This window comes from Callithrix jacchus, chromosome 11, assembly GCF_049354715.1.
Source record: "Callithrix jacchus isolate 240 chromosome 11, calJac240_pri, whole genome shotgun sequence".
Classification (NCBI taxonomy): Eukaryota; Metazoa; Chordata; class Mammalia; order Primates; family Cebidae; genus Callithrix; species Callithrix jacchus.
Genome location: NC_133512.1, coordinates 29,930,789 through 29,953,925, shown reverse-complemented (window position 1 = coordinate 29,953,925; position 23,137 = coordinate 29,930,789). Strand labels below are relative to the sequence as shown.

The following is a 23,137-nucleotide window of genomic DNA, read 5'->3' as shown; positions in this document are numbered from 1 at the left end:
TCTATTCTCACCTTATCTCTGCATAACAGAACCAGGACACTGTGGCCTGCAGGAGAATTATACTCCTTGACCACTCAAAACTCAGTTGATAGCAGGCAATCTGGGCCTAGGGAGAAAGGAGGCCACATTGAAAACACACACACACACACACACACACACACACACACACACACACACACTCTTCCTAATACTGCCTGGGCTTCACCCAAAAACCATGGTCCATAGGAGACTGACTGACAGGAGATAAAGACAGTGATGGGCCGGGCGTGGTGGCTCATGCCTGTAATCCCAGCACTTTGGAGGCCAAGGTGGGTGGATCACCTGAGGTCGGGAGTTCAAGACCAGCCTGATCAACATGGTGAAACCCCGTCTGAAAAAAAAAAGACAGGGATGGGTAGCCAACATAATGGAGGCAGGAGTTATCACTAGGGCTTTCCAGAAAGCCCTTTTGGCCTCCTGCCCTTCCTTTTAGAAGCCTAGAAATCAGGAGTGCTAACAAAAGTAGAAGAGAATGGCAGAGACTTCAGTTGGCACAAACACCCTGGGCCACTGAAGACAGCAACAGGTGAATTCCAGAATTCCTGATCTAAGCTATTGTGTCAGGTGTCTGCTACTAGCAGCCAATGCAATTCCAACTCACAGAAGTCCCAAATTAGATCCTATTTGAATTAGATCCTATTTGCAAACCAAATAAAGGTAACACCCAAATCCATACAATGCACAGCTCTGTGATGGAGAGAATTCTCAGATATAAAGGAGCAACAATACATGGCGCTAAGATGTGGTCTCATAGGGTGATTCTGGAAAAGCCAGTTATTTGCCTAAGTCCTCTCACCATCAGTTTACCCAAATAAACTCTGACCAGTCCTCTGTAGAAGCAGTCCTATCTTTGATTGCCATTATTAAAATCTCATGAGAATTCAATCTGATATGAACACAAACTGAGCTTAGTGATGTCAAGCATTTGAATATAAAAAAAATGAGCTCCTCATTTTGGCTCCCCATTCATGGCTTTAGGTCCTGGACCAGGCTTCTCTGACTGAAAGCCAATCAGTAGGTAAGAACATCATATGTGCCAACCACTGTCATGGGCCCTAGGAACTACAGTGCACTTGGCTATGAATCCATGCCCTTAAGGAGCTCACAAGCTGATGTCAGGGCAGAGGTGGTGTGGAGAGAGATGTTGGGCAAACAAATACATAAATAAGACAATTTTGACAGAGGACAGTCTACGCGGGAGGGTGGGCTCCTAACTCAGCTGACATGGAGAGAGAAGGCCTCTGAATAGATGAGACTTGGATGCTGAGGGGATATTCATAGGAAAATCCAGAGAAGTAACTGGGAATGGGGTTGATGGGAACCCCCTGTACTACTTTTGCAACTTTTCAGTAAATCTAAAATTATTCTAAAAATTATGTTAATTTTTAATATAACAAATCTTAAAAAATCTAAGGAAGAGAAACCCAAGCAGAAGGAACAAGAGCAAAGATCTTGAGAAATGAGCAACACTGGGAGACTCAGGAGAGGAGGACAGTGAGTGGGTGCAGCAAAGGAGCAGAGAGAGAGTGGGGTCTTCAAGGGGGTATGGGCAGGAGGTGTTGAGACTGTAAGCCTTGGGAAGGTGTTTGGATTTTCTTTTGTTGGAATGGAGAGCTGTGTCAGCACAGTGGCTTGACATGACTGACATTCTGAAGGATCACCCTTGCTGCTGTGGAGGACAGGCTCTAGGGCGATGGAGGAAGGAGAGGCAGGGAGGCCTATGAGGAGGCTGCAGCAGTGGGCGATGGGGCTTCAGTCGCAGTCCTCAGCCTCCTTAACAACTGCAGAAGAATCGGGTGTACCTAGTAAATTTCATTCTTCCTGATAGATACGCAGCCTATTATACCACAGACTGCATAAAAACAGGGAGTTTACATTCTCATACTTTACTCCTAGTGCCTGAACAGTTTTTTAAATATTCACCCAAGCCCTGATACCCCTCATAAATTAAAACATAACTAGGAAATAAAGTGCTTTTAATTAAAAAGTTATTTTAGGTTAGATTGTGATATTTTGAAAATGGCTGCTTCATGAGTTTGGTTTTGCTCATAATAACAAAAATAGATAGATAGATAGATAGACAGATAGATAGATAAATAGATAGATACGGATTATTAAAAGAATAATTCCACCCAGACCAATTTTCACCATCTGCCCTCCAGGGAATCTCACTCTAAGTGTAAAGTACAGATTACACATAGGATATCAACAGATGCACAGTTTATCTATGGGATTAAAATCTCATAAAGAGGGATGGGAATAGGAAAAAATGTCAAAAAAAGGCATTTTTGCCTTTTTTGAGGGAGTATGGGGGCACATAGTGAAAAAAGGGTTGAGAAATGTGAATATGCATAAAAACCCCAAATACAGCATAACCCAAGCAAAACTCCGCTGTCACCCTCTCTCTATCCCCTCACCCTGTTCTACTTTTCTTTCCAGCACTTATACTACCTAACATGATGTACTTTTGTTCCTGTTATTGTCTATCTGTGTCCCCCATCTAGAACGTAGGCTCCATGAGAGCAGGTGCTTTGCTTGTGGCTCCACCTCCAGCACTTACAGCAGGGCCTGACACATGGTAGGCGAGGCTTGTTTTGTGAAGGGAGGCTGTTGGCTTGATGTCCTCAAAGGTTCCTTCTGCTGCAAAACTCTAGGATTCTCAGATGCCCTTGCAGCACTGTCAGCCACAAAACATTGCTTTAGATCCTTCCCAGGAGGCCATTCCTTGCATACCAAAATCATCATCTCATCAGAAGGTGGCCCCACTTATGAGCTCCACCCCAGGACAGCTGTGTTTTAGGAAGGCCATGATACATTTATCGACGTAGCTCCATGATCAGAAACTTCAGCGTGACAGTACCTCATGCTGCCTCAGGTGATCATGAAAAGATGACGGGCTTTCTAAAATTATCAGCAAGATATGGACCTTTATGACTTGTATTCAGCCTCTAATTGTTAAAAAGGTAGTAAATCATTTGGAGGTTTGTTTTTGGTTTTGTTGGAGAGAAAAGTTCTTGAGCTATCAGGTATAAAATCACAGCATTTTTTGATCTGGAAGAAATCTCAGAAATCATCCATTCCTGCATTAGAAGGTAGCTGTGGACCTCAACGTTTAAGTTTGAACTCTGGTTACGTCTTGTAAGTGACAATGGGCAGGTTATTTAAGCACTCTGTAGCTCAGCTTCCTCATTTGTAAATTGGGACTAATACTAGGTACACCCCATAGATAAATTAATTCACGTAAGCCTGTCCGAACAATTATAATGCATCGCACAATTCAGGCATTCAACAAATATTAGCCATTATCATTACAACTAGTCTTTTGGTTTTTACTTTTTTTTAACTTGAAAAGCCCTTTAATCTAAAAAAAAAAGGTTTACTCAAAAGCCCTATAGGTAGAGGATGAAAACTAGTAGGAAATCCTATAGAAACCCTAGAGCCCCAAGAACACTCCTAGAAAACCAGTGATTAAGCACCAAGCACATATTTTATTCCCCAAGAAATGGAGGTTGAAGTGACTAGTCAAGGTCACGGATAACTCTGGTTTCAACTACTGGCCCGCCTGCGCTCTATGTTACCAGATGCCTACTCGCTATTCAGAAAGTACAGAACTTCTGCTAATGGGGGCTTTGCTGCTGTCACAGGAATGAGTGTCACAAATCACATTCAGAAACTACACGTGATCTTCACAGAGAATCATGGAGGTGCCCATGGCAAAGTGCAAAGTGGTAAGTCCCTCTGAGGCTTCCCTGGCAGGGGGTTATACAGCCTCTGCTTGAATATTTCCAGTGAACACACTGCTCTTCCTGACAGCCTTTGCTGCTAACTAGCTATAAAAGCCAGACTTAGAAGCAGTATATGATTATCCTTTATTCCCCAAGAATCTCACCATTCCCATGGCAGTCTGGTGAAGGCTTTGGAGTCAAACAGGCCTGACTGTTTGATCTTGAGGGGGTTACTTACTCTCCTTCAAGCTCAGTGTTTTTGCCTATAAAATGCAAATAATATATAGTACCTCCTTTGCAGCCTTTCTGAGAGGGTGAAATGAGAAAATGTTTTCAATTGTGTTTTGTAGTCCATAGCACTTAGTTGAAGATTATCATTATAACCATCTGCTCTCTCCATTAAACCATTATTAGGTTGTATGTAAGCTATTCAAAGGAAAGGCAAAGTTCTCAACAGCAGGCTCACTTATTGGTCCAAGGCAGGAACTTGCTAGCTGTCTACCCAAATCAGGCCTTCCTTTCCTCCACAGTAACAGAACTATAGTTAGGCCATGCTGAGGATACATGCAGCAGTGCCTCTGCAGCTCTGTGCAGCCATGCAATTAAGTTCTCACTTATGCAATAAAAGTGGAAATGACAAGTTATCACTAATGACCTAGGCCATAAACATTGTATGTGTACCCCTCCATACTCTTTTTCTTTCCCTCTAGAGGAACAGAAAGTTTCCTCAGGCCTCAGAGAATCCAGCTTCTACCATACAGAAGAGCAATGCAGTTTGGGAGTGCAGAAAAATAAAATGGAAGGAACCTGAAGCCCTCAATGACTACATGGAGCCAGGCAGCCTGCCTACCTACCCTGGGACCTTATGTGAAAGACAAATAAACTTCTTGAGCCTTTAGTTCATGTAAGGTTGGGCCTATTTGTCACAAGGGCTGAGCTCTTTATCCTAGCGTGACCACTCCTTGGGATCAGCGACTCTAGCTGAAACATTTACAATATGTTTGAACAAGCTAAACGGTAAGATCATGGCCACAACCTGAGAGACAAGTAAAAGGACAGGTGATAGAAGAATATTAGAAGGATATATTCTTTAAATACCCTTTAAGTCTTGTAGACACACCGTGAAAATTAGTCTCCATACTTTTTGCAACTCTGCTGATACAACATAAAGACACCAGGGGCTTCCTTGGAAGTATAGCATGTCTGATGAAAGGCAAAGCATGAAACTAACTCAAAGTTTTTAACTTCCTATGGCTTCAAGAGTCTTTATTTCAGGTAAAATATGAAAGTGAAAAAAGGAGGACTGAATCTGTCTTTAGGAATAATCTAATCTGGTCCTTGAAGCTTAAGACTTCATGGTAGAGGAAACATAGCTGACTATGATTCAGTGGCTATCAGTCTAAGTTCCTGCATCACAAACTTAGTGCAACTGCAGAGTGGGACATAAAGATAAGATGCAGAGCCATGGATCGTGTCTTCTGGAGGCCCACAATTTAGTGAGGAGAAACTGGAACAGCGATAATAGAACGCTGCCTGTTGTGCCTATTATACCAGATAATAACAGAAGCATTTTCAGCTCATAGTCATCAAATGTTTAGTATGTGCCCCTCACACATCAGCCTTATATGGTGGGGATCCTATTCCTCAGTTTGCACATGCAAAAATCATACCTTAGTAAGTTGGCCAAGGTCACACAGCAGTCCAACCAGAACCTAGGTCCACTGACATCAGTGACAGCTCTCTCAGTCACAAGAAGGCGTGACATATAGCAGCAGAATGGGAAAAAGAGGTTCCCAACTGGCTGGGCAGCCCTTTTCCATCCTCTGTGACATCAACTTGGAACTGAGGAAGACAAGGGGCACAGGAACAAGTGGCAAAGAAGCCCAAAGATTCTTAAAGGTCTCTATGCTAGGGGAGGGCATCAAAGGAATCATCCCTTAACCTTCTCAGCCTTGCTAAGCAGCTCAGGAATTGGGAATACAAGTACAGAAGACTGGGCAACCCAAATTAAAGCCTTTAGATTCTTAAGGAACCTGGGAATGAAAAGGGGTCATCCCTAACCAAAGAAGCAGGTTCCCCTAATCTTTGTGGCCAAGCAGAAATCATTTAATTGCTATTTTTCCCCTTCAAGTCTCAATTTCCTTGCCTGAAATGCTTATCACCTCCTCCATGGGGAGTTACAACGTATGTGTCCCAAGCCCTCTGGCATGTCATAGGGACAACAACCTCCTGTTTAAAGAGTACCATGGTCACTTTAGGAGAAAATTTTTATCTCTGTACTAAATATCAAAATCCTTTTGGACTCTTTATATTTCTGATAAAATGCACCCATGATAGATTGGATTACTGTTCACTCATAGCTCTTTCTCCTCAAAAGAAATATACTTTGTTGACCTATTAATTCTGGGTTTGGCCATATGACTTAATTTGGCAAAAGGAATGTTATGGGCATGATGTGAATAGAGGCCTTAAATAAGCTTCTGTGGTTTGGTTTGGCACTTGAGCTCTAGCAGTCCACCATGAGAAAAGCATGCCCCTAATAGCTGCTGCCCCTTCAGCCTGGTTCCCAGAATGAAGACCTGTGAGTAGATGTGAGTCCAACCCACAGCAGATTAGCTGACCAGCAGCCTAACCCAGGGCCACCCAGCTGAACCCAGCCTCAATCAGTCAAACCAGTGTCCCTGCAGACCAGATAGCATTAGTGCTTTCTATCTAAAGCTACTGAGTTTTGGGACAGTTTGTGATGTTGTGTTATTATTGTAGCAGTAGCTGACTAATGCATCATCATTTTTTCTTAAGGAAAGGCCAAATAACAGGTACAAATACATGTATCTTGAATATCTCACACTCTGATTTTCCCTTGAACTTGACTGACTGTGTGGGCATCCTGTCACCCAAAGCACGCTACTTTTCAATTACTTGAACAAAGATGCTGACAGGTGAAAATACAGACAACAGGTCCATATCTCCTTGGCAAACAAATGGCTTATTCTGACAGTTGAAGTAGGAGAAGAATATAAACTACAGAATGAGACCCTGCATTTGGCTGTGAACTACATTGATAGGTTTCTTTCTTCCATGTCCGTGCTGAGAGGAAAGCTTCAGCTTGTGGGCACTGCTGCTATGCTGTTAGCCTCAAAGTTTTAAGAAATATACCCCCCAGAAGTAGCAGAGTTTGTGTACATTACAGAAGCATTTCTAACGTATTTAGAATTTCTAATTCTAAAATTAAATGAAGTATTTCTACTAATATCTCTCCATAACATGCAGATTGAAAGAAAAAAACTACTGTTCATAGAATTCATAAAATACTACCTTTCAGAATTAAAGAAAAGGTACTGTGATGGTGAAATAGTATCTTCAGAGCTGGCCTCTATACAATCTCCCTCAGTACTTTTTCTCAAATAAAATACATTTTACGTTACTGCTTTCAAGACCATTCTCCTCTACTGCCCCCATTTCTGGCAATCTCATAATTACTAAAATCTTTGCAGATTTCACAATTTAAAAGAAAAAATTTAAAAGAAATCTATAGGTTCTCAGTTTGAAAACTGTACCAAATATTATTTTTAACCCATCACAATTGGCTGAGCACAGTGGCTCACACCTGTAATCCCAGCAATTTGGGAGGCCTAGGCAGAAGGATCACTTGAGCCCAGGAGCTTGAGACCAGCCAGGGCAACACAGTGAGACTCCAACTCTACAAAAAATACGAACATCGGCCAGGTGTGGTGGTGTGCACCTGTAGTCCCAGCTACTCAGGAGGCTGAGGTGAGAGGATCACTTGAGCCCGAGAGTCGGAGGTTACTGTGAGCCAAGATCGTGTCACTGCACTCTAGACTGGGCGACAGAGCCAGACTGTCTCAAAACCAAACCAAACCAAACCAAACAAAAAAACCTTATTTTTCACTCCCATTTCCAAATAGCAAACACTAAATAAATTACATTATTCAAGTGAGTTACATTAGCCAAAAATTGTTATTTCAATACAGAACACAAAAAATAAATAGAGCTTTTAGAATTAAAAAACAAGTAAACTAGATTTAAAGATAACTTGAGTGCCAATTAGGGCTTCTCAGATCCCTAGGGAGCTTTGAAGGTGGTAATAGGGCTTTGAGCTATTTGAATGTTATAAAAAAGCAGAATGGAAACTAACCATAATGAAGCCACACAACATTCCACATCATCCTTTGGGGCTGGAATTAGGTTCCCTCCATGTGGTGACATTGGCTGACACAGGGATATACATGCAGGTCCCAGCTCCCTCTCCTGTCCCACCCCCACCACTCTCCTCAAACACACCAGATAAGCCCAACTCAGGCCCTTGCAAGCCTCTGCCTGGAACATTCTTCCCCCAGACACCCCAATGGCTCATTCACTCCCCTTCCTTGAGCTTCACTGAACTTCATTCAGACCCCTTCCGAAATGTTTCCCTCTCAAAGAGGGACCACCTTATCTCAAACAGGCCTTTCATCCACTCTCTCCTGACTCACTGTATTTTTCTTCACAAGGTTATGACTGTCTGAAATTATCTCATGTATTGGGTTTTGTCTGCTTCTTCCATGAGCACAAGGCTTTAACTGTGTAGTTCACTGCTATATCCCAGCTCCTAGACAGTGCCTGCATAGCTGGCACTCAGTAAATAGTCACTAAACATATAAATTGGGTGTTTGAGATGCTGCTGCACGACAAATTAAAAAACAAAGCGTTTAATTACGTATTAAATCAGCCTGTTTTGTTAGACAAAATCTTTCAAGAAATAGAACCCATGGTAAGAAAGAAGGAAAATTAACAAAAGAGGCCCTTGGTTATAAAAAAATTTTTTTTTTAATGTTGGAAATCATTTTCTTACTCAACTACTGCTAAGTCAAATAAGCCTGGATCAGCTGCTTAACTGTATCGGACCCCAGCATGCCCTTTAAAAGAGGAAACCAAGGGCAATAGTCTATAAGACTAAAAATGGTTTCAAGTGATGTTGACAAAGATTGTTTAGGAGTAAAGTATCTTAAATATTCGCTGCAATAAGTAAACAATTCAACTGTCACTATTCAAGCTTCTAAAACAAGGCCCAGCCTGGGGTTTTTCCCAAGAAGCTTCCAGCATTTAAACCTGCAACATTTCAAGGACTATTATTAAAGAGACACACAGCCCCTTAAAGAGGAAGGCATGGCATTTTGTGAGTCCTACAGTCATGTTCGTGAATTTCTTCATAAAAGCCCTACAAATCCTTTCAAATGATTCATAACAAACCTTTACAAACCATACATATAAAATCATCTGTTTTTTCCATTGCTTAGTTGTTGCAACATGAAATAATTATGTTTTCTGTTTATATAGTTTAACAAACCTCTCCCAACTCTTGAAATGCCTTTTCTCCTAAATAGAAAATTATATTTATCAAACATGGAAGTATTTTTTCTAATCACATGATCTAATGTCTCAAAAACTTATATCTGAATAAACAATACTAAATTAAGGCTGGTATATTTTCAAACAGCAAGAATTTGTGTGTGGAATGTTTTAACAGCTCATGAATTCCTATGAGCACTCAGTATGACTTATACAAATACAAACCAAAACTTTACCAGGGAAATCAAATTCCATCAAATATCTTCAAGTTAAAATGTTTAACAGAAAGCAGAAATGTATATGGTTATTTTTATTATTTTTCTCCCATCATATTATGGAAACATGAAGAGGACAGGAGAATTTGAGGAGAGTGTGGCATGGGAGTATCACCATGGATGCAAAAAAAAAGGTAAATCCTATCAGTATTAACACGTGTGGGGGCTGCCTGGTCGCCAGGCCCTTCATGTTCCTATTTAATCCTCGTAACAACACTGGGCGATAAGTACTATTCCCATTCTCATTGCACAGAAGGTGAGGGCCAGAGGAATTAACTAAGTTGGCCAAGGTCACGTAGCCTGTGGGATTCCAGTGGCATGGGTAACTGCTTCACAGTAAAAACCTCCACCCCAGCCACCCACAAAAGACAAGGAAGGGAACTGACCAGACAGCTTTCTTTTCTTCAGAACCTGGCAGCTAATGCACCTAATATATAGGTGGTGTCTCACAAAACACTGAGGTATGTGCATACTATCACCCCACTTTAGACGGGTTCTATCACTTGACAGGAGCAAAGCCAGGATCCCAAGTGAGGCAAGTGAGCTCCAGGAACCTCACACTGAACCACGGCTTACAGCTGTTCTCTCAACTTTTCTCATCCAAGCACTTGCACTCACTCACGACTTTAAATCTTCGTCTATGGAATTAGTCATTTGGCCTAGATCATCTGTAAGTTTCCTTTCTGTTTTTAAATAATAGGATACTAAATTCACTTTCGAAAGGGTTTTTGCTATGATAAAAATACTCTGGAGACAGTTTTTCAGTGGTCCTGCTTTTGTCCCAGGGGAGAGAAAAGGTACTGATTATAATCCTAATACATTTTTAGGATTAAGGCTCATCACTTTAGAATTCAGTATAAAAGAAAAATTTTTTATCACAAAGTTTTCCTGTTAAAAGACAGTTAACTGCTTCATAAAGAACAGTGGAAATTTTGACTAAAACCACTATAAGGTACCATTCTTTTCATTATACCTTCTATAGTTCAGATAGCTTCTTTGCAGGAAGCAGTGGTATGGAAGGTTTGCTCTGCACCCAGACATTCATGTGCTTCATTAAAGCACATGGCCTATCATCAATAGCTCTTATTAAACACAGTGATCGGGTGGAGTAGAGCAGATGTCTTGCACAATGTTTTTTTCGCTTTTTTTTTGAGACAGAGTTTCGCTCTTGTTACCCAGGCTGGAGTGCAATGGCACCATCTCGGCTCACTGCAACCTCCGCCTCCTGGGTTCAAGCAATTCTCCTGCCTCAGGCTCCCAAGTAGCTGGGACAACAGGCGGGCACCACCATGCCCAGCTAATTTTTGTATTTTTCGTAGAGATGGGGTTTCACCATATTGACCAGGATGGTCTCGACTTGTTGACCTCGTGATCCACCTGCCTTGGCCTCCCAAAGTGCTGGGATTATAGGTGTGAGCCACCATGTCTGGCCTGCACAATGTTTTTAAACCCACCTGCATTAGTTGCCAGCATTTAAAGATCAGTATCACAAAAAAATCTCAATTCCCAGCTTCTCTCTGTCAAATAATAATAATAAATAAGAGCATCTGCCAACAAAGGGCTTATACCCCAACATGGCAACACTGGGTATTGGCTGCCTTTTTAAGCAAAGCAGAGACTCTTTGGTTTGCCAAAGTCTCCACCACGCCCCACTGCACTGAACTTGGTTACTGCCCTCATACACTGTGTGTGTCCCCAGGCATGTGAGTTTGAGATCCTTTCACCACCAGAGGCTCCCTGATTTGAGCATTTCTACTCTAACCACACAGCTGAGATAGTATCACAGCTTCAAACTTGCTGTATATTAAAGGCCTGCCTCCAGTAAAACTAAAAACTACACCCACAGAACTGAAACCCAGAATGGACACACCCCTTTAAAAGTCTGATTCCTTTTTGAAACAACACAGTCCTCCCAGTGCTCATTATTTTATTAGTGTAACCCAATGAGCTCCCAACCTTGGCAATACATTCGAATCAACTCTGAAGGGCTAAGAACACAGAGGCCCTGACCCAGATCATTCCAGGCCAACTGCATCAGAAGCTCTAGGGATGGAACCCAGGAAACATTTTTTTCCCCAGCTTCACCCAAGTGATTCTGAATGGCTCCCCATGTGTTAAACTACTGGTGTAAACTCTGACATACATGGTGTGACTTATAAACCAATAAGGCTGATTTTCCACAAGCCACAGATGAGAATCATTCTCATCACAAGATATGTTAGATATATTACACTTAAGGTGCCATGATACTTCCAGGGATTGACAAAATACAATTCCTTTATTTTAACCTCTGAAGTGAAGTGCAGGTCTAACTTAACATTAGACATTAATCTCTTGATTTTTCTGTCTGATGTTTGCATATTTTAACAGCAAATATTTTGGTGTGGGCCCCTGAAAGTGCTGAAGTGGAGCCAACATATAAAAGGGAGTTTCCAGTCTGGGCAGAATATTGAGACACATTAGTTTAAATCACACATCATCAACCATTTGGTTGAGTTGATGCCAAACTCCAGATGTCTAGCGTCAGAAAGATCTTACTAAAAGATGTACTTGGCATCTCTCTATAACCTGATCTATAAGTTACAGGACGGCTGTGAAACACCTGTGTGACACTTGCTATCAGTCCTGAAGATAAGTCATACTCCACAGTCCACCAGCCAGTCAGATTCTCAAGTAAACTAAGATGATCTCAAAGAGGAAAAGAGAGGCCTAGGAAAAGTTAACTGGGAATTGTTGAGGCCATAGAGTTCCGTAAGAAGTACCTAGCTTAGGTTTACAAAGAAACTTCAAAAACCCCATTTACTTCATGTGATGTTTGATACCTGAGGAAGCCTGGGCATAATTGTTGCTTATTTATGCTTATTACCATGGTGTTCAATTTACTTAACAGAAAACTGTACAAATGTGTCTTTACAGATTCCCCTGCTTTTGCCATTACTTTCATAATTATGCCGTATATGGAAAGTCAGGCAGCTAAATTAGCATTGGAGAGGCTCTCACTAAACGAATTAGGTAAGAAAAAGGGTGCTTCAATTTTAAGCCCAGATGTGCTCCTATAGAAGTGACTTAAGGTCTGGTGCTAGAGTGACAGGACTTGACATGTGGCCTCTCTGTGGATGCCACCAGGGAAGTGTCCAGCAGTGAGGGCTCTACACATAGGCCACGAGCACAGAGGGTTTTTAGTGCTTAATTCACAATGTTTACAGTTGGGTCCATATGTATCCATTGCATTGGTACAAAAAAATAACCTTTAAAATAAAGTACATGAGCTGAGCACTGGGGCACATGAGGCAGGAGGATCGCTGGAGCCCAGAAGTTCAAGACCAGCCTGGGTAACATTCCAAGACCCTGTATAATAATAATAAAATAAAGTACATGAACATAATTACATGATTTTAATTTTGGAAATCTGAAGTGAAAGAGAAGTTGGTGTGTGCATGTGTGTGTGTGTGTGTGTGTGCAGAGGGTCAGACATTGTGTTTGTCAGAAGAACCTATCCCTAAATAATCGTCAGCAAAAGAGAGAAAACCAGCGGGCATCTTCAGACAATTCAGTAATTACAACCATTTTAGAACGGCCAAATTATTGTTTTCATTGTTGTGACTGTGATGAGATGCTCATGGACCGTCCTGTCCTACCTCAGTGTTTTCTTCGGAAGCCATGAAACATTCAGAAACATTTCTACCTCAACCAGACAACCGGCATCAAAATATTTCATCAACTCTCCATACTGCTCCCATCCACACTGCTCTTGGTGGAGTGGAAATCCAGTCTTTCTGTACTTATTTCTGCAAGACTTTTAGGTGTGGAAGAGCCTCCTGTGAAAATGCAAACATCTTGTAAAAGATCACAACTTAGGCTGTAAAGAGCAAGCACTGAGTATATGGGCACACCTGGGAGCAAAGCCAGCCCTGGCTCCCCTGGGGAATTTTCCTGGCTGTTCTTTGCTCTGTGTCCTGGCTTCCTCCTGCGTTGCATGGTACTAACACTGCATACTACTTATTAAAGCCACTAGCCAGTAGGTACTGTGAAAGGAAAATCAATCTTGGGACCCCCAAAATAATAAATAATAGTATTACTATTTCATGCAAATAAGACTGTAAGAGCTGCCCAAATTTGAAAAGCTAAAGTTGTTGAGAGCAGGATTCAAAATCCAGTTCTGTGAGCTGGATGTGCCAGGTGAGCTGTGTGATTTAAACTAATATGAAGCAGTTTCTACACTAGGATGGCTAGATGACACAGAGATGACTGTGAACTGCATACATATATCCCACTAACCCCAAACAAAATGTGGCCCCAAGTCAACCTCCCTCTAGCTAGATCTCAAAAGTCCATGCTTCTCACAGTCTCACAGTCCATGCTTCTCCCTACCCAGGCCTCTGCCTCCTGTGTACCAAATACGCCTGGCAATTTAACAAGGAAAATCAATTTCCTTTCTAAATCAGCTTTTTAAAAAGTCTTTTTCAGATTCCCTTAAAATAAACTATAGTGGACTAATTATAACACCGGTATTTATGTGAATGCCACAAACATATAAACGCATAAATATGTAGCCCTCAGAGAAACACACCTACAGAAATTAATTTCAAAGATGTTTTTCACTGCCCAAAGTTACCTTGGCAATTTATTTTTTCACAGCCCAAGTACTTCTCAATTTTTATTTTCATACCATTTCTGAAAACATGTCTTGGGGAGGAAAATAGGAAGATGACAAGACCCTGAGTTTCTGGGGGAGGAAACAGGGCACAGGAGGTGACCACACAGTTCAGTGCACACCCCCGCTGGTGCAGCTGTGGGCAGGGGCTGCAAGACAGACAGGGAAAGATCCATTAAAATAATCATATTTATTGAGGTAAAGAGGCTCTCTGTCCTGAAGGAAAATATTTCTGTTTTATACCTATATAAACAAACATTCTAGTCCGTATTTCAGTAGGTGTGGTGTTTGACTAATATGGTAGCATATTTAACTCCAAAATGGAAGGCAGTGCTTATAGGATGGGGGTAATGTCTACTTCACATTACTGTGAGGGTCAATACAGTATTTAAAATACAATATAGTATTTTTTGCTATACAAAAGTTATTTAGCACTGTCTGTGGCACATAGTAATGATTCCCTAATTGGGAGTTCAAGGAATAGGCCCCAGTTTTGTGGGCCTACAGTTTCAGACCTTTTTTACAAAAAAAAATTTAATGTTATAAAATGTTTATAAAAGTGATTTATTAACGTTAAGAAATCACAACAAATCACACAATTTTATAAGCCGCAATACCAACACATCCTAAAATCAGAATCCAGGAAGATAACCCAGTATGTGTATTAATTAACTTCCTGACACACTGCTATAAATACTTCTTTTGGGCTGTATACTCTGATGAATCCTCATATGACAATGATATATATTAATATCATTTTCTACAGGGTAGAAAGAGGAATCACTCTCCCCTCAAGCATGGGTGACCAAAATTTATTCCTAATTATGGATAATTCAGAAAAGTTACTTTTAGCCTTATAGTTCTTTATTGGCAATGACATATACCTTTCAGGATTGTTGTCAAATCTGTGATCACCTCTCTTAATTTTCTTTCACATATAAGCCATAAAAATCCAGGACATTTCACATTTTCTCTTACAGTGACTAACTTTAAATACTCTTTATATCAATGATACTCATTAACAAGTTTGTTGTCAGTATTTTTGGTATCAGGCATATTCATGTCAAATGAACAAGAATCTTAAATGCAGACTTCCCATTAAAAATGGTGCATGTGTACTAGTTTGTTTGTATTATTGAGTATATTCTTAACAGAAGAGAACTTTCATACTAACTACACTTAAGTAAGAATTGAATCCTCCACGCAGAATTTTACACACCTGACAAGTGAAAGAATTCTCCACAGACCTGGGTCCATACACCTTAAACCATCCCACAGCAGATGTCATGGTACCCGTTAGCACTGCAGTGCTCCCTCTGACCCTCTCTTTGTGTAAGGACCCCAGGTGAGCTGGCGCAGCGGGTGGCAATCCTATGAGCAATTTCTACACTGGGATGGCTAGAGATAACTTGACACAGAGATGACTGTGACCTGCAAAAATACATCCCACTAAACCCAAACGAAATGTGGCCCCAAGTCAACCTCCCTCTAACTAGATCTCAAAAGCACTCCCGAGTCCAGTGTTATTGAACCCAACAAGAAATGTGACAGCAGGGAACTCAGAATGGGAAAGAAAAACATAAAGTGATTGCTGCTAAAATCTTCTCCCAATTTTACCAATTATCCCATGAAGGCCCTGCTTCATACACTGCTAGGGCCCCTCCAGGGCCCTGGAAAGTGCTGGGTGAGCCCTGGCAATATATTCAAAAATGGCAAGGAATGTGTTACACAGCTCCTGGGGCTGGAGCTTCATTAGCTTCACAATAAATCTGCCTCTGTGGTTTAATCACCTGTCCCTATTAGTATTTATCATTTATCTCAGTCTGTACATGTCTGGTCTCTCCAAATAAATTTCAAATCCTTAGAGACAGAAAGTACTGTCTTAGGCATTAACATATAAGAAATACTCAAAAATGGGTGATTGTCCTCACTATCCATGGTGATCTTGAAAGGGCTGAGGTGGCTCACGCCTTTGGGGGGGCCGAGGCGGGTGGATTGCCTGAGCTCAGGAGTTCAAGACCAGCCTGGCAGCCTGGGCAACATGGTAAAAACTCGTCTCTACTAAAATACAAAAAATTAGTTGAGCGTGGTGGTGCACACCTGTAGTCCCAGATACTTGGGAGGCTGAGGCAGGAGAATTGATAGAACTCAGGAGGCAGAGGGTCCAGTGAGCCAAGACTGTGCCACTGGACTCCAGCCTGGGTGACAGAGTGAGACTCTGTCTCAAAAAGAAAAAAGAAAGAGAGAGAGAGGGAAAGAATGTATAATACAAAAGTATATATACACACACATAAATACACACATATGGATACACGTACACACATATATGTGGTATGTGTATTAGACATATACACGTATTATTTATATATATCTTAGATATCCTATGTGCCTTTGTGTCTAAAACATGTATTTATTTCTATGTATCAATTATATAGATAATACCAAAGAAATGGTGAGTTTTTCAGTGTTATTAACCTGGTATCCAGCCTGTGTCCCTTCAAGGAGGTCTATCTCAGGAGAAAATCACCATTGTAATCTGGCAAACAATAAACAGTGCTTCCTTGGGAGGGCCAGTGGGTAAGCCAGGCAAGGGACAACGGCCATCAGGGGACAATCAGTGCTCTCTGGTGCTGGGCAGACTGTCTATTGTTAGTGACCCAAGAAGAGTCCCTTTGACTCCTGGCAAAGTTGAGAGCAATTGGAAAGACTTCATCCTTAAAGAGGATATCCATTAATCTGGTTCCTGCTTGCAGCTAGCCTTAAAAAAAAAAAAAAAAGTAGGTGAAAACTAATGCCACGTTCCAGTTCTTACAGCAAGGGGAAAATGTAATTTTCTTTACACCAATTAAACATATTAAATGAAAAGCACTTTTTGAAAATACACACAAATGTCTGACATCTATGGTTTCCCATCTTCAGATCTAAATAAAGGACATGTCTCAATTCAATACTTTAGCCAGGTCAACATGCAATAAATCTATTACCTCATCATGAAACAAAATGTATATCTACAATCCAGTATTTCTTTGTATGCAGGACATGTCTGCACTGTCAAGCTCTGAAGGCAGGGGTAAGAATGCAGTGGAGAAACACAAGGAAATGTGGGGTATGTATGATTCTTGCCCTAGAAACAACAACTAGAAAAGGAGGGTTTTTAAGAAATTCAGAAACATCGTCTCCTGTCTCTCAGATTCAGTCTACAACACCAGGCCTCTGGCTTCCAAAAAGTCCCAGGGAAGCCCCTCTTCAAGTGTCACCAGCCTGTGCCAGCCTTGAGGCGTCCTCACTGTCATCTATGGGAAGAATTGGGTTTTCTCAAAACAGCTGTCAGTTTGTATTTCTAGAACTGTCAAGGTAGGAAAAATCTTCAAAGTATATGAACTCTAAAGGAAACCATTTTCTGAAGAATATGGAGGTTTTTTTCAACCCAATCAGTTGTAGGCTACATGTACATGTCTGTACATTTCAGTCACATGTCAGAAAACGTGTATACTAAATGAAAATAATTAGAAGCTTGTGAAACTTATGAAACAGGATGTTGAACAGTGATGTTTTATAAAGGATGATATGACTGTTTACAGGTGAGAAGGGGCAAATGGAGAAACCACTGAAGGTTTTAGAGACTGCCGTGAAGTTTCAGATGTAAGGTTCCCTTATCCTGCCTATGAGGTGTTTGTGTGTGTGTGTGTGTGTGTGTGTGTGTGTGTGTGTGTGTGTATTTAAAACTTCTAGCACTATACCTGGGGGCTTCTCAGGAACCCTGGGAGTAACAGGGAGATCTTGCTGCCAAGCCACAGGGCACAGGCATAGAGCAGGGCAGGCAGCAACAAGCCTTTCATTCATTCATTTATTCATTCAGTCATTCCTTCTCCCCACAGGAAGTGTCCTCAAGGGAATGCACCCACAGGGCCAATGCACAGTGCCTCTTTCTAGTCCTGGATTTTTTCAAATAAATTCAGGCCACAAGGAAAGGCCATGTTGGAAGCCGCTGGCTTTGACACCACTTTCCCAGTCCACTGTGGCAAACACCTCTGCCAGGGTCTGAAGTGCCTCTGGCCACACAAAAGAGAACGTGGCCAGAGGCTGCAACACCAGCGCTACACTGTTGAGGAGTCTCCTATTTCCCATTCTCAGTCCTTCCCAGGAAGAGCCTGATGATGTCACACAGTTGTAAAATACCCACAATAGCACCACCAATAGGTGGATACAACCCATGTTAACCTCGAATATAGACTTTCACAGGAGGATTACATATTTATTTAGCAAATACACAAATGCTAAGAAACTAGATGATGTAGACAACTTATTATTGTAGGTGAGTAGTTCATATATATTATCTCAGTTAATCCCCATTAACCACTCTGTGAGATGGATGCTACTACTATCCTATTTTACAGAAGAGGATGGTTAATTTGTCCCTGGTCATACAGCTGACCAGTGGCAGACACGTATATTCAACTCCAAGCAGGCTGGGTTGGCTATGCCGCTGAATGCTCAGATGATGTTCATCTCAAGTTCAGTTACTTTCTAAAGGAGGAAGCACAGACCAACCTGTGAGAGGAGGAGATGGGAGGACAGTCTCGTTCTTCACCTAACTGGCAACTGGTTCAGCTTTGTATACCTGTCTGGAATTCAAATCTCAAATCATACACACCAGCCATGAAAGCTTAGGCAATTATAAACTGCATCTTACTTTGTTCACCTAAAAGTGGGAGTAATAAGGGCCTATGATGTATTGTACAGCCTGTCTCTTTCTATTTAGTATACTGTGGTGCACCTTTGAGAAAATAATGCAAATATTTATTAACTCATCTTAGAAGCCAAATTCTATATTTTTGATACTAAGTGTCCTGATTTTTCTTTGGGAATTTTGACCTTTATTAGTCAGATGGTTTATAAATCCATCCTATGAAATGAAGTACTATAGATTTATTACCTGGATTTTGGAGATGAGGACACTAACAAGTAGAGACGCACAACAAGAAACCTGTTGATATTCATGGTCAAGAATCAAGTCATAGCTAATGCAAGCCATTCTTGGTCAATGAGACTCTACCTTTTAACTGGGCCCTTGCAGGGAAATCTGTTTCAATGGCAAAGCTGAGGCTCCTAACATCTTAGGAAAGTTCTAGATGACCTGCTAATCCAGTACTATCACATGACTAATTGAATTCGGTCAGATTCCTGTGTTTCTATTCAAGAGGTACAGTCCTGCCCTGGGGCCTGTGTATTCTCCCGGAATGTCCTCATGGCTAACTCTTACTCCTCCTTGGAAGTTTTGTCTCCCATATCAACCTCTCAGCCAGCCCCACCCTGATTAACCCATTTAAAATTCCAATACTTTCTCCTCCCAAAACACCAGACCTTGCTTTAGCTTTCCTCTTTTCTCTATTACTAACCACCTCCCAACACCCTGTATATCACATACTTCAATTGTTCATTGTCTAGCCCCCTCCCCTAGAATGAACAGCTCCCTAAAGAGTGACATCTTCATTCTGTTAACCAAAAGATATTAAGTGCTCAGAACTTTGCCTGGCATAAAGCAGGGATTCAATATATATATTATTACATAAATAAATTCAAAATACAGAGGAACTTATAAAAATTCGCCAAATAATCAAATAAGCTAAGAATGATTCAACTGTTGTGTTTCTGAGACGAAAAGCCAAACAACTTCATAGCACTGGGATGCAGGGTTGCAGCAGGCATTTCATGAGCCTGGGGCATGACCTTCAGTGCTAAATTTAGTGCTCCTGGTGTTTCTAAGATTCTTAGTCACCAGTTTGACTTAATCTATCTAGGATGTTCATACCAAGAGTGTTTCCACAAATTCAATGTCCCTCTTGAAATAAGAAGCAAACAAACCCGGACCTGCTTTTCCCATCTCAATGCGAAAGAGCCAGACCTACGTATGAACTGATAGCAAAATTGATGGAGAAGCACTTCACAGTTACAGGGCTATGGGATTTCTAGGCAATTTAAATGGGGGTGAGGAGAGTTTTAGCTAGGGTATTCAGTGTGTACACTGAGACAGGTATTCCAGTACCGAACCAGCAGTGAAATGCAATAAAGAAGACAGGAACACTGGTACAGCATTCTTCCAGGAGGGAAGAGTTGAAAAAGCGGATGGTGAAAATCACACTTCACTTGGTTTCAAAGCCCCAAATCTTTGTTCCTTCCAGGGAGAGGAAAATAGTTAAAAACAAAAGTTAAGCGTACATGTATGAGATGACAGAGAGTTATTGTCAACTTAATGCACTTAATTAATCCAAACTAAACATAATACTTTAATAATGAAGAATATAGGCCTTGAAAAATCTGCCAAGCAAGAAACACATCATATTCCCATAAATGTTCATTTTATCACTGTTTAAGGGGTTTTACTAGTGGCTAAATGGTAATAACCCAGATAGGCCCCCAAAATGGAACACTGGCCTAAGCGTATCTCTCTAACACTCATGGTTCCTAAATAAGATTGTTGAACAAATTAAAAGCAAAATAACACATCTCTTATTTTTTTCGTGAATCTTTTTAATGTAACACTCACCAACAAACATGAAATCAGTAAATCAATCATTAGAAATAACTGTCTCCACATACTTATAAATTGAATCACAAATGAAAAATACCACATAACAATATCTGTATAGAACTTTCACTAAATGCTTTATATTTTCACCTATATCTCTTCATCAAAAGTGTATTTATATGACACTATCTACTAACCAGGATATTTTTATTCTTCTTAAGATCAATTCTTACTTCTTTCTGCATATAGGGCTGCCTTTAATAGCAAAGGGTCTCTCCCCAGCAGAGGTATACAAGCCTCTTCATCCTGGGAATTGCAAGTGTTTGTTCATTTTAACATTTACTTTTCATAGAGTTTGCTGGTTCAAACTATTTTCAACTGTGCTAGCCCTGCCACACAGTTTGCCTAGGTCACTGCTATTACTGTAAACTTAATTTTTGCATATTTTCACTATTAAAAGGACAACATTAGCTTTCTGGGAATGAAGTACCATTACTTCAAAGCTGAGTTTTAGAAAATGTATCAAGCTCTTAGCCCTCTTAAAAAATGTATGCAAAATATTAAGACAATTTCTACACTTAAAACCTCATGATTCACCAAGTTTTAAACCATCTCATATAAACTAAATCCTCAAGAAGGGTAACTGTCTTTAACACATTTTAATAAATATAATTTATACTGTCTTCCCTAAGTCAAGAGATATGTTATTTATATTACTTACATCATTCATATTAATGTATAGCATTATTTATATTTCTTATTTTCTGCTTATCATTGGGAGTAAGGGGAAGAACTTGAACTAATAACATTTCTACCAGAACTTTACAATATCGGTGTTTTCACTTTATTTTAAACTAGCCATCATGAAAAATCTGATTTAATACTTTGAAGCACTTTCAGTTATGACTATTCAATCATGTTATTATGAATCAGCAAATTTGTTGCTCCATTAAACTGCTTTTAAGACTACCAAAACTTGCCTAGCTCTGTCACACCTTTATCAGAGGAAATGGAAGAAGCTATTACAAGGACGCCTGAAACTTGAAAAGTTTCAAAATCTGGACAATTACACATCAGAATTTTCTTCTGAAAGACATTTTGTAGACGTTTCCCATGATTATCTCCTATTCCGAATGGCCCATCAAATCACTTTCTAAACAGGTATTCAACACTTACTAAGCACCCACTGTGTGCAGAGACCGCACTATACTAAGCAAAGGAGTATACGGTTCTGCCTCATTGTATTTGTGCATAAATACACAGCAGTCGTGATTTATTCTCTCAACTTTGTAGAAACGTGAGCTGCAAACACATGGCTGAATCCATGGCATTCATTTGGACTTCCTGGGGCAATTTACAGGTTCTCTGCATTAGACAACCCGTTGGGAGATCGCTCGCCCCTTCACCTTCTAGCCCACGCAGGACAACTCGCGGGCGTCGGCCACACCTTCCGCAGGTGGCTGGATCGCCTGAGCCAGTTGCACCCGGCCCACCTCCCTTAGCAGGGGTTCCAGATAGAAGTGTGTAAATGTGTGCAAGGACTTCTGCAAATCAGAGGACTTGTTGAAAGGCCCAGGGGTCCAGGCTTGAAGGGAAAGCAGCCGATCCGCAGGGCACCCCCTCCCCGGCGTCCCCCGCGCCCCGGGCGCTGCGCAGGCCGCCGCTGATCCCAGGGCGCAGCCGGCGCACCTCGGGCCTAGCACTATTAGAAAAGCAAATCGCAGAGCCAGGGTGCATTTAAATGCCCGGCTGTCGGCCCTGGGGGTGGCTCTCCAGCGGACACCACCGCAGGGGCCTCCAGGGCGCGCGGACCCCGGGGCGCTGGGCGCGGCCCGCGGGCGCACCCAGGACCTCAGCCCGCAGCGCCTGGGCGTCCGCACCAGGCCGGGGCACGGGCGGGCACCCAGAGCCCCCGGTCTCGCGTTCCAGGCCGCTTGGCAGCCACCCGGGAAGAGGGCGAGCGCCCCGGCCCCCGCCCCGCGGCCGCCGGCCTCGGCCCCCTCCCGACGCACCACACCTAGCAACCGGCGCTGACAGGACGCAGTGGCGGCGGCGGCGGGAGGAGGAAGCGGAATGGCTGCCGCGGTGGAGCCACCCCCGCCGCCCCCCCGCTCCACCTCCCCGCGGCAGCAGCCGCTGCCGAGCCCTGACAGCTCGAGCCGGGGCGGAAGCGGCCGGCGGCGTGCAGCGCCCGCCCCCCCCAGCCCCCAGCGCCTCCGGCCGCTCGGACCACCCGGGCCAACTAACTCCGCGCCCCTGCCCAGCGCAGAGCGCCCGCCGCCCGCCGCGCCCTCCGCCCCGCGTCCGGGAGCTCGGCCCCGCCGCCGCACACCCCGCCGCCTCGCCGCGGCGCTCCCCGCTCCCACCACTTCGCAGCCCGCGTGCACGCCCCGGAGTCCCTCAGCCGTCCGCCCGCCCTCCCGCCGCACCTCGGGGCGGCTGCCCCCTCCCCCACTCCAGCCCGCTCCCCGCCCCCCGGCACCTCGCGCCCCCGCATCCCGCCACCCCCCACCTCGGGGCTCGCACGCGCCCTCCCTGCCCCGCCGCCTCCCTCCTCGCCGGCTAC

The 23,137-nt window shown here is 42.5% G+C and overlaps 1 protein-coding gene across 1 annotated transcript in view; it reads right to left on the bottom strand.

Moving 5' to 3' along the window:
• The window catches only part of JAZF1 (JAZF zinc finger 1), a 344,361-nt gene that overhangs the window by 320,821 nt on the left and 403 nt on the right, over positions 1-23,137 (bottom strand). The gene's annotated exons all lie outside the window — the stretch shown is intronic.